General features: G+C 38.1%; 1 protein-coding gene across 1 annotated transcript in view; it reads right to left on the minus strand.

The window, feature by feature from the left end:
- YL-1 (Vacuolar protein sorting-associated protein YL-1) overlaps positions 1 to 3704 on the minus strand; it is a 58842-nt gene extending 55138 nt beyond the window's left edge. The window contains exon 1 of the mRNA XM_081748851.1: positions 3076 to 3704. The gene's annotated coding sequence lies outside the window, so the exon portion shown is untranslated. The remainder of the gene's footprint in view (positions 1 to 3075) is intronic.
- Positions 3705 to 12367: the final 8663 nt, after the last annotated feature.

Here is a 12367-nt window from a genome sequence, read left to right on the forward strand (position 1 = left end):
TTAATACCAAATGGTTCATCTGTTTTCCAGTGATGAAGAGACAGATAATGTCAATTTGAATACGAAGGAAAAAAATATAGAAATTGCTCCATTTCCCTTTAGAAGCAGAATTATTGAAAGTACTTACACGTGTACAATTATTTTTAATGAAAAGTTTATATGCCAAGTATTTTTCTACGTTGAGAGGCTCCTGAGACATCCTATTTTTGATATTAGTGTTGATCTCCTTTCCGCCTTAGGATACGTATTTTAACCAATGTGAGATGATAAAAACCCAGTTTAAGGTAGACATTATCTTTAAAATTCATCTCACATAGTTCACCCCGTTATATATATACACAGGGTGTTAATTTATTATGTAGCCAAAATTCATTGGTGAAATCCTTACACCTAAACAATAAAAAAAAAGTCCATATGAACATAGGGCAAAACACGCGTTGTCTCGAAGTTAATCGAGAAAATTTTGAGTCTACCTAGCTCGCTATGAAAGATATCAACGGCGGTTAAAGACATTAGAGGAACTAGTACGCTTTCTGTCTAAATAATCATGTTTCAGAGTTGAAACGTATCGGCGCACCGGATTTTACAGAGGGAGCTGCAGTATAGATTCCGCTCTTCCTCCCCTCTCTGTAAAATCATACGCGCCGGTAAACCTAATTCTGAAACATGGTTATTTAGATAGACAGTCTACTAATTCCTCTAATATTTCTTTAACCGCCTTTGATATCTCTCATAGTTTTCGAGCTAGGCAGCCTCAAAGTTACAATTTTCTCGATTTCGGCATCCCGTAACTTTGAAACAACGCGTTTTTCGCCCTATGTTCATATGGACTATTTTTTATTGTTTAGGTGTGAGGATGTCACCAGTGAACTTTGGCTACATAATAAATGAACACCCTGTATATATGTGTGGCTGTTAACTAGCAGTTACTGCAGTTAAATTGCTGTTTATATATATATATTTCTATGTGTGCTGTTAACTGCGCTCCTGCTCTGACTGAGTTAGATAGCATTCATGCCTTTTGTTGGTCACCTAGCACGAGTTGACTCATGTTTTTAAGTTAATCCGTGTTTTATGCTATATGTACACACGCTGAAGCTGTACTCAGCCCTCCTGCAGTCAATCCGGATCAATTAATGCAACTCTGCTCTTAACACTTTCTAAGCCAGTGAGAATTCATTTCCTACTATAAAAGAAGTATATATATCACGAATATAAGTACACACTTGTGTTGCAACCTAGTACAAGAAAGAAGCATTCATGCAGTTTTACTATACGGATCCATAGTATAAGTAGTAGTAGTAGCAGTAAGAGCAGAAGTAGATGGAGGAGAAGGAGTAGAAATAGTAGTAGGAATGGGTCAGAAGCCCCGCAGAGGTTGGTTGGGTACTGTTCTCGACATGAAATGGTCAAATTAAAGACTTGCCCAATTTTTCTGTATATTTTACAATCTACGGATCCGTATAGTAAAACTGCACCACATTCGTGCAGTTTCAGGTGCGCTTTGTAACTTTTGATGTCTCCGGAAAAAAGTGACAGGGAGCTCCTCTTCCGATTCCCTTCTAAAACTTCCTTTACATTATACTGTAGTAGGGTGTTGTTTATAGTGCTGCTTGGACTCATAAAATAAGGAATCATTGTTTCCGGTATTTTCTGAATAGACGCAGTTCGCAACACTTAACAGTTGGTACGAACTTTGAAGAGTAAAACAACAGATGAGTACGTATCTAGTGAAGACCAAGGAACGCATAAAAGTAAAAAATATTTGTTACTTGGTTAAGAATAACCGATAGAAATGAAATAGATGCAATTCTAAGCAAAGTATGTTAAAATAACAAAGAAATAATAATACAACGCTAAAAACACGTTCATGGGAGTCCGTGATGTCATTTGCGGAAGATTAGAAAAAAGTTTATATATATAATGATTGCCAATAACGACCTGCTTTGCTTCTTCGAAGTTCTAGGTGTTACTCCCCTGCCTCTCCTCGCTTCAAACCCCACACTACTTGTTCGACCACTAAACTGAATACTCGATTTTAAAGCTTATCAATTTCAACCTATATTGTACGCAGTTTGTGGTTACGTAATAAAAAAGGAGTTTAGATGCCAGATCAAGAAATATAATATTCAAGTATTGTTTGTGTAGTTTTACTATAAGGATCCATAGTACAAGTAGTAGTAGTAGTAGTTGGAGGAGGAGGAATGCGTTAGAATTCCCGCAGGGGTCGTTGGGTTCTGTTCTCAACATGAAATGGGCAAAATAAAGACGAGCCCAAATTTTTCTGTACATTTTACAATCTATGGGTCCGTATAGTAAAGCTGGGCTTGTGTATAGCCCGCTCCCCCCAGTTCTGTCACCGGAACTGGAAGAGTTGTTGTTGTTACTACTACTACTACTACTACTACTACTACTACTACTACTACTACTACTACTACTACTACTACTACTACTACTACTACTACTACTACTACTACTTCTTCTTCTTCTTCTTCTAATAATTATTATTATATTATTATTATTATTATTATAATTATAATATCGAGAACAGAACCCAACCAACCCCTGCACGGCTTCTAACCCGTTCTTACTACTACTACTACTATTGCTACTAACTACCACTACCACTAGTACTATTGCTACTTACTACTACTACTGCTGCTGGTACTACTACTACCGCTACTACTACTACTACTACTGCTGCTGCTGCTGCTGCTGCTAGTACTACTACTACTACTACTACTACTACTTATACTAAAAGAGCTTCCTTACCGCAGGATTTACATCTTAAATCTTTATAACATGTGATTCCGATTCATTATGAACTAGTATAAATCGTTAGAATCACTATGATTCGTTAAAAATCACTGGGGGGAGCGGGCTATACTCAATCCTAAAAGGGAACCGTATTTTTTAGTGGCTCTCATATTTTTAATCTGCATGGAAATTAAATGTGCAATAACATTACGCGAATGCCACAAGCGCGATTTGAACCGACGGCAAACATTGTGATAATCATTCTAATGCGTTAGACGGCTCTTTCTAATTAAATAGATACACTTCTGCAATACTTACCACAATTATTGTGTAAAAATATTTCTCTTATTTTATTTACAACTGAACTGATAAGGAGACAGAATTGAAAGAAAACGAACACTTGTTTGCACACTAATCTTCTTCTTCTTCTTCCTTTCAGAAATAGTAAATCTTAAGGTCGCGCCTTCATTGCTTCCGGATGCGATTGCGAGTGTGAATGCGAATTTCCCAGCACGTGAAAGTAATGATTTGATTAGTAGAAAAATGAGAAAAAGTAATAAGATGAGTACAAAGGTATTGGACATACACAAAGTAATAAGTATGATAAAGTAAAAAAGACGTGAAAAAAGTAAAGTCACAATCGGGAAAAAGTCAAATCGGTAGAGAAGTACGACACAATAGGGTAATAGGAGAGAAGTTCGAACAGTTAAAGAGGGCTGAAGGCCAAGATGAACAGGGCAAAAGGTAGAGAAAAGTGGGAGTGTGAAATGAAGGGGAAAAAGTGTTGAAGAAAGAAGGGAATGTATGAACGTGTAAATGGATAAAAGAATGTAAGTGTAGTGTATATGTATAGAAAGGCCCACTCAACTCTCGTCCTCACAGAGCACACAAAACACTATGCACTCGCCGTAACGGCCACTGACGAACTCCCTCGATCTCTTTCCAGCCTTAGAAAAAAGTGGATGTTAACAAATCCACCTGACTACCAGTGGATCGATGACCAGTGATTGGTTCTTGGTCTCACTGCACTAATATCCTACCGCAATATAATCCCTACTAAAACGATAATTTCAAATGAAAATATCCGAATTTATCCTGTACTTTGTGATAATAAACGCAATATATATAATATTTAACAATAGCTGTAGCTTTATTTCAACCTCACCCTGTCATTAAACATATACCGCCATATGCAGAGTCGTTTTGACATATGATTAGCGTCATACTAAATTTCTGACTACTGCAGGAAACATGTTAGTTGAACGCTTTAGTATTGCACTAATCACGCTTCAGAACGACTCTGCATAAGGCCCATAGTATTTACTGCGCATGCCTATGCGTTCGAGCGCCGATACCATTCATTTGAAAGTTCCATGGCGAAAAAGTGTTACAATAATCCACCTTCCTCTCGTGTTATAAAACACAAAGGAGAACATCAGGAACAGAGGCAATCTCGTTTATATAACGATTTAAGAAAATATGTATTTCCAACATAACAGTAGTCAGTGTCAGTGCGTTAATTATATAGCAACCATCAGAGCCTTACACTTTGGAAATTGTGCTACGACAATAAGCTAGCATAATATCTTGCTGATCACGTCTCACGCTACCGAAGCACGTTCGAGCCGCGGAGTAATACATTTCGCTTTGTTTACGTCTACTTTGTTCTAAGGCTAGAAAGACTTTAGTTCCGACCTGCGAATTGCGAAAACCGACAAAAAGATGCGAGTGCGAACGATCCCAACATGCTGGGATTGTTCGTCCGAACTCGTGCGAACGGAGAGTCATCTGGAGGGAAATTGAGACGACTCGCTCGGGAGAGTAATACTCCCGGAAGTACGTTTTTTCGCGCGCTATTCTAGCCAGCTGTTTTACGCGCTATCCTAGACAGTTGTTTTAAGTTGGTCACAAAATCTATATCATTTAGTACAAGGGAAACAGAACGAGCCTTATATCATGGAGTACAAGGGCAACAAAACGAGCCCTGCGGGGCTTCTAACCCGTTCCTACTACTACTACTACTACTACTACTTATTTGCACAAAAGTAAGTAAATAACATTTTTGAGTATTATTTTCGTATTATTTTAATTTAAAAAGTGTTATAAAAATGTTAAAAAATGTAAAAAAACTTTTCTCGGGCCGGGTTTGAACTCACGCCAAAAGAGATTTTCGTTACTAGCATATAGCGCTAGCCCACTTTTTTTTTTTTTTTTTTTTTTTTTTTTGCCATTTGCAGAAGAGTTACGTGAAGCTAAAACAGCTTAGGACAGATATTCAGTACATAGTATACGTAAATAATTTGAAAAATATTTGTGAGCTACATTCAAGGAAAATTGTTTACAAGCAGTTTTAATAAACATCACATATGCATATTCATTTCCATACGGATATGTGTCCATAAGATAAAAAATCATTTGACCAATTAACCATGTGACGCTATTGTTTTTCGTGATTGGAAAAAACTTATAGTCTGGGAACAAAGCATAATTATGATCAAACTTATGTGCAGGTTCTCGGCAAATCACACTTAACAGGCGTTGTAATTTAGCCCAGATAGAAGAAGAGTGAAGACACAACGTCAATCTGTGTTCTAGCGTGTCTTCCTGATTACAGTGTTGACACATATCCGTAGGGAGTACACTAATACGTTTTAACTTAACATGAGTAGGTACGAGCTCATTTACTATCGTATACCAGACACTCACGACCGCTGATGTCAACGTGGTGTTATGAATATTGAACCAAATTCTGGACCAATTTTTGTTGGAAATTTCATTTGGATACGCGGAACGATATTATTCAAAGAGGTGCGTGGAAGTGTGTGGATAGAAAGCGGATACGGGAGTAGTTGGTAGGATCAGAGATAGGAACATAGGACCAACCTTGCACGCAGTGCTGAATATACACCGGGGCCTGTTTGAGTGACATCATATTAGGAGGATTAGGTGCAAGGAGTGAACAGATCCAACAAGAAATCCATTGGTGGGTGATTTGGTCAGTAACTTGAAATTGTTTATAATTATTAGCTAGAAAGAATGCAGTACATTTAGCTCTGACTGATATTAGGTTCAAGCCCCCACGGTCAAGGGGTAGGGTAACAGTGTCACTCTTGACACGAAAATAATGTCCTGCCCACAGAAACCAACCAATCAGGGAATTTATTTTACGAACATACAAATCACTAATGGGATATATATGAGCGGAGTACCACAATTTAGCACATAAATAACTATTGATGTACCAAATACGTTGGATTAGGTTTAAGTTGCGCAATTTGTGATTTAGACTGAGCATTCGTAATTTTTGAATGAGAGGATCCCAAATATGTTCATACTGTAAACTGTCTGAATTAGAAAACGTTATGCCCAGGATTTTCACTTTCGTAACCAGTTCCATGTTGGCAAATGGTAGGGGTATGCCGTCCATAGTCCAAGAATGAAAGGGCAACACTTTCGTTTTTTGTAAATTAAGCAGTTCGCCACTAAGAGCACTAAATTGTTGTAATTGGTCAATAATATAATGAAATTGTTGTAGAGTGGTACAGCTATAGCTAACATCGTCTGCGAAGGCAGTGACCGATATATTTTGCAGGTCATTCAGATCAGGTTGTATATATGCAGCTCACTTATATAATAGAGGTTCTAGTGCGAGGCCAAACAAAAACATGGAAATCGGGCAATCCTGACGAACTCCTTTCTGTAATGGAATGGGAGCAGTAGAAGAACCATTTATTTGAAGCTTAGCCGTGGCTGTGCTATAAATGTGAGTGAGAAAGTTAAGGAAAACTTCCGGAAAATTATACGCTCGTAGCACAGCAAACAGAAAGGCATGAGATAATCGATCAAATTTATTTTGAAAATCAAAGGATATCAGGCAAGCCAGTTTCTATTAAACGTAAAATAACCTACAACATCCCGAATCTTGGTCAGCGCATAATAAACATTCTTATGTGGGTTGAGAGCAGCCTGAAATGGACTAATTTTGTCTTGAAATATTGATTTGAGGCGTCGCACTAGAACTTTACTAAACAATTTGAGATCGGTGTTGAGCAAGGTGATTGGCCTATATTGTGTGACAGTGTTGGCATCAGAAGACTTAGGAATAAAGATCACATGACCATCATTTTGAAGGAAGTGCGTAGTAGCATAGAGTTCATTATATAATGTTACCATATCCACGCCTATGATATCCCAATACTGTTGATAGAGTGCATACGGCAAACCGTCACTCCCTGGACAAGAGGTAGGATTACATTGCTTAAGTGTGTGAAGTATTTCCGCTTCTGTTAGTGGTGCAGTTAATGTCTGATTATCAGCCGCTGATAATTGTGGGAGCAACAAATTTAAATAATCGTGATACCCTTGGGGAGGGTCCGTAGTGGCAGCATATAACGTTGTATAATGGTCAAAGAAAACTTTTTGAATGTCAGGGAGGGCCGTAAGTTTGGTATTATTATGATTCAGGGTGTCAATCACCTTCCCAACACGACGTTTATGTTTCGCTATATAGTGATAAAATGTAATGTGTTCATCGGACAGACAGTCTCCGTCTGGCAGGGTATGAACATATTTGCGTACATCATTAGCATGAAGTTGTTTTATCCATGCCTTCGTTTTGTGAATTGCAATCATATTTTGCGGAGAGCTGGGCAGGATCCAAAGTTCATGCAGCGCTCTGTAAAGATACGCTAGGGTGTCACGCTGGTCTCGTTTCTTTTCAGCTCCTTGCCATTTGAAAAAACTTCTTATTTTAGGCTTCACATATTTGACCCACCAGTCATTTAGTGTCGGGTAGTAGTGACGTTGGCGGAGCCAGTACGTCCATTTAGTTCTAAACAAACATTTCGTGTCGGCGTCAGTAAGTAATTGAGTATTCAATTTCCAAGCTGTTTTTCCATAGGTTGTAGAAACACCTAGCGCAAATTTACATGTCCAGATTACTGCGGCATGATCACTGAACGGAACTAATTTCAAATGAATATCAGTGATGGAGGATACTAGATTAGTGGTTGCCAAAACTCGGTCCAACCGACTGCTCATAGTAGAATTTTTAAAAGTGAATTGGAGATCTCGCCGGTGGTGGACCCAGACGTCCTTGAAAGGTATTGATGAAACTAGCTGCTGTAGGGCAGGTGATGGAATAAACTTTCCCGTGGTATCAATTGCTCTAGAGACAGCATTAAAATCGCCTGCAAGTATTATGTTATTCGGAACATTCGGAAATAATGGTAAGATGTCAGTAGAGTAAAACTGTTCCCGTGCTATTCGATTATTAGTGCCAGAATACGAATAAATATTAATGATTGTAATATTGTCACAAGTAATGCTAATACCCCTGCCAGACGGCAAATGAATAACATTTGATACCTCTATACCTCGTTTACATAATATAGATGTACCCCGGTGCGCTGGTCCTATATTCACATATGCAATATATTGGGGTAAAAAGTCAAATTCTACAAATGCCACTTCTTGTAATAAAATAAAGTCAGTCGATGTTTGGTTGATAAAGCTTCGTAAAAGATTGCGATTAGCATCACTTTGAATTCCATTCAAATTTAAGGTAATATATGATCGAACATTTGGCTTACGAACTTCTTGCATTGACCCGGATATAGCGCACAGAAACAGCAAAAACAAAAAGAAAGGAAATGACCTCCCTGGTACGTTTCTTAACAGACGGTACATTTGTAAACAACCTATATAACAGCATATAATAGAAGACAATGTAAATAAAGCTTTCGTATCGCAGGCACTATTACGTAAATCTTACTTTAGAGTCAAAATTACTACCAGACCGTGAAACTATCAACCTTGAAAAAAAAAAGAGAGAGAGAAGAGCTGTGCGGTGTGTTGTTGGTCTCGTGTCTGAAACGTGTAAGATCGCAGAACGATATAAACACTTGGAACATGGTTTGTTTACGAATTCACTGGCTAACATTGTTTTCACCATTTGCTGGAGTGAGGGAAGACACTGCACTCGAAGGCCACACGGATAAAGCACTTGTTACGTCATTCCGTTCAGTAGATACTTTTGTTTTCCTTTTCTTTCACACGTTTTCACTTTGCACTGGCTGTAACGGAGGCTCTACTACAACAGGGGTAGTCACATGTGCTTCTTGGTTAATAGACACTTCAGGCTGTTTACAGTCGGGCGAGGGGTCAGATGACAGGGTCGTTGCAGTAGTAGGAATCATCTTGGAGGTAGCATGAGGGGCACTGCCCTCTTTACTCTGCTTCTCGGATACAGCTGACTGAAGAGATTCACTTTTGAGGGGCAACTGGGGAAAATTCCTCTCATCCTGTAAATTAGGAGCCGAAGGGGAGGGGGTGCTCTCTAGGACCATTGGTTGGGCAGTAGAAACCGTTGGCAACTGTAAATCGGGTGAAGAAGGGCAATAACTAGGAGTTGTCGTCATCTTACCACTGAAAAGTTCAGTCATCTTAAATGCAGTGGGAGCTGAAGTAGATATCACCTGGGGTTTAACTTTCCGTGGACACGCACTTGCGACGTGGTTCGGGGCCAGACAAATAAAGCAGGTAGGTGGTTGAAATTGATACATGACACTAGCACGACACCCACAAACCACAATTTTAGAGGGAATATGTTTCCCTAAAATCATTTGAACGAATCTATTGCCATTATAAACTGGAAATGGTAACGTACTGGACCACATTTCCTCCGTGACATGTATCACTTGTTCATAGGGGTGAAGCACTGCACTAAGTTCATCATTAGTGATTTCCATGGGGAGATCCAATATGCGTACACGGGTATATTGTATACTTGCACTGGACAACCCTACTTGACTTATTGTGCCATTTTCATGCTCAAAATTCATGGTTTCCGGGTGCTGACGAAGAAAGGTGTCCACGTGATTTTCACATTTAAACTTGATGTACAAACTATAATCCTCATTATGAAGTTGAATCGCTGCAATATCCTGAATATGTAATTGCAATTCGTTAGTTAACCAAGCTTGTATCCTGGCTACACTGGGTCTGATAGTACGCGTCATCTTGTCAAATGCAATTCGAACTGTATTTTTACGTAAAGCATTCATTGTAAGTGGTACAAAACTATCGTAGAGTGACACAACAACTAAGATTCACTAAACAAAACTATGCAGAAATCCGGCTTAGGTACACTGACAGACACACTACTGAAATTGTATCAAACACAAAGGCCGTCAAGGCGAACGTATAACCTAGTTACAGCGGAGCTCACACACGAGGTGCACTACACCGCGTCTCACAACGAACTGTCCACTCGGCCACGAGGACCGACAACAACAATCGTCTGAATTCTGCTATTTGAATGTAATGTGGCAAGACATAGATAACGTCAACCAATCAGAACTGTTTTTTTCGTTCCTACTTCCGGGAGCATTACTCTCCTGAGCTAGTCCTAAATTGAGCGCTACATGAGAGAAGAAAGTTTGTTTTGCGTGAAAGCAGGCGAGGTGCGGAGATAAAAATAAAAATAAAAATGGAAATATATATTGATGCTTTAATAAATTTTGTATTTGATAAAGTTCCATTGTGAACCAAGCTCATCCAGATTACCACAAACGACAAATCGTGAACAAATTATGGGCAGATGTAAGTAAAGAAATTTCTTTGTTTTCTCTTTAAAATATGAAGATTTAATTAATACACGAACAGCAACTTTTTATTCAACTTATATTTCCTCTTCGTTCCTCAAATAATGATTTTACATGTAATTATTCACGAATACATGTAATTATTCACTAATATGTGTGAAACAGCAAAAATGGGTTTTTTACTTCTGGAGAAAATTTTCTTAGAAAGCTGGTTGATTTTGCAATCTCTAATCTTATTTAATTAATTTATTTTAAAGTGAAAATAGCGGTTACCACAGAAGCATAAAAATAACAGGAGCGACATTTACTCTATTTTGCACACAAAGGAAATATTATTATTATTATTATTATTATTATTATTATTATTATTATTATTATTATTATTATTATTATTATTATTATTATTATTATTATTATTATTATTATTATTATTGCTCTGAAAACTTTAAGATATGAATTTTAAAGGAAAAATTTATCACATTGAAGGTTTGAAAGAAACATTGCAACTTGATTCGCATTCACAAAACTTCGGATGTAGTAGAGGCACATGAATTCGCAGTTCGCATTCGCATTCGCGTTCGCAGTCGCATTCGGATGCAATGAAGGCGCGACCTAAGAATGTACAGTACATTATAAAACCATCATATCTAAAAATGAAATGAAACCTTTGAGTTTTACGTCCCACGGTTATGCCGGTTAGGCTAAAGGAGACGGTGATGATGAGTAATGAATGAAATGGTGGAATGAAGAAAGTGGGATGAAACGGGAGAACCCCGAGAAAGCCCACGCACACGGTGTTTATCCACCACAAAGTTCACTTGGCGGGAGCAGGGTTTGAACCCGAGACCCCTAGCACCAGAGGTGAACGCTCTACCACTGAGCCACCGCGGCCCCTACAGTACATTGAGTTCGAGGTTGCATTATTAGCCATGTTCTCCGTTACAATGAATAGTTGTTAGGTTTTAAAAGTATTAAACAAGATATAGTTTACACTGAAGTACAAACGTGGCCATGCAACAGCATGAACAAAATGCGCGGGGTCGAAAAGCCGAAATCGCAAGTGTTAGTCAAAACAGAAAATAAAAATTGTAGAAAAATAGTGATGCCGAATATTTCCAAGCGCTAAAAAATCGAATTAAAAAGAAAAAGCACAAAAACAGGATTTGTATTAGACAAACACATAGCAAAAAACACGAGCTTGTGACACGCTAAGAAGCCTTACGTCAGGTCCAACCGAACTCCTCTTATTTTAACATCTCATTGAAAATAAATATACTATTTTCTGATTCGAAAAGATATATCGTACAATGTACAATACTAAGAAAAGTTCTGCATGCAGAAACTCATAGACTAGAATAGAACGCTTTATTAATCATTAGACAACATAGTTGCAATAGACTTCGTCAAGAATAGTAAAATTACTAACTGGCAGTTATGAACTACTTGAAACAATTACCAACAAACAATTAAACTAGTACGCTTATGCAATACAATTTGCAATTTATATCTCACATATGTACTAACAGATTGCAATAAGCAAAGGCTAATTACTACAATTATTATAGAGTTAAACCGATTATTACATCGCTCAACTTAAGGTGGCGTTCCGTAGTAGAAGTAGCAATAATAGTAGTAGGTTAGGTAAGAATATTGTCAGTTGGATAATAATTCTAGACCTTATGCAGAGTCGTTTTGACGTAAGATTAGCGTCATACTAAACACCTGACTACGCAGGAAAAATATGTTAGTCAAACTCTTTACTATGGCACTAATCACGCTTCAGAACGACTCTGCATAAAGCACCCCATCTTTTCAGTTTAAAGTCCCGTGATTATGCCCATTAGGCTAAGGGAAACGATTGCTAAAGCAAGTGAATAATGATAGAAGAATTGGTGGAGTGAGGAAGTGGGAGAAACGAGAACATCTAAGAAAACCCACAAACACGATGTTATCCAATACAAAGTTACTTGTCGGGGATCGAACCAGGAATCCAAGAGGTAAGCGCT

This window comes from Thermobia domestica, chromosome 2 (assembly GCF_964235325.1).
Source record: "Thermobia domestica chromosome 2, izTheDome1.hap1.1, whole genome shotgun sequence".
Classification (NCBI taxonomy): domain Eukaryota; kingdom Metazoa; phylum Arthropoda; class Insecta; order Zygentoma; family Lepismatidae; genus Thermobia; species Thermobia domestica.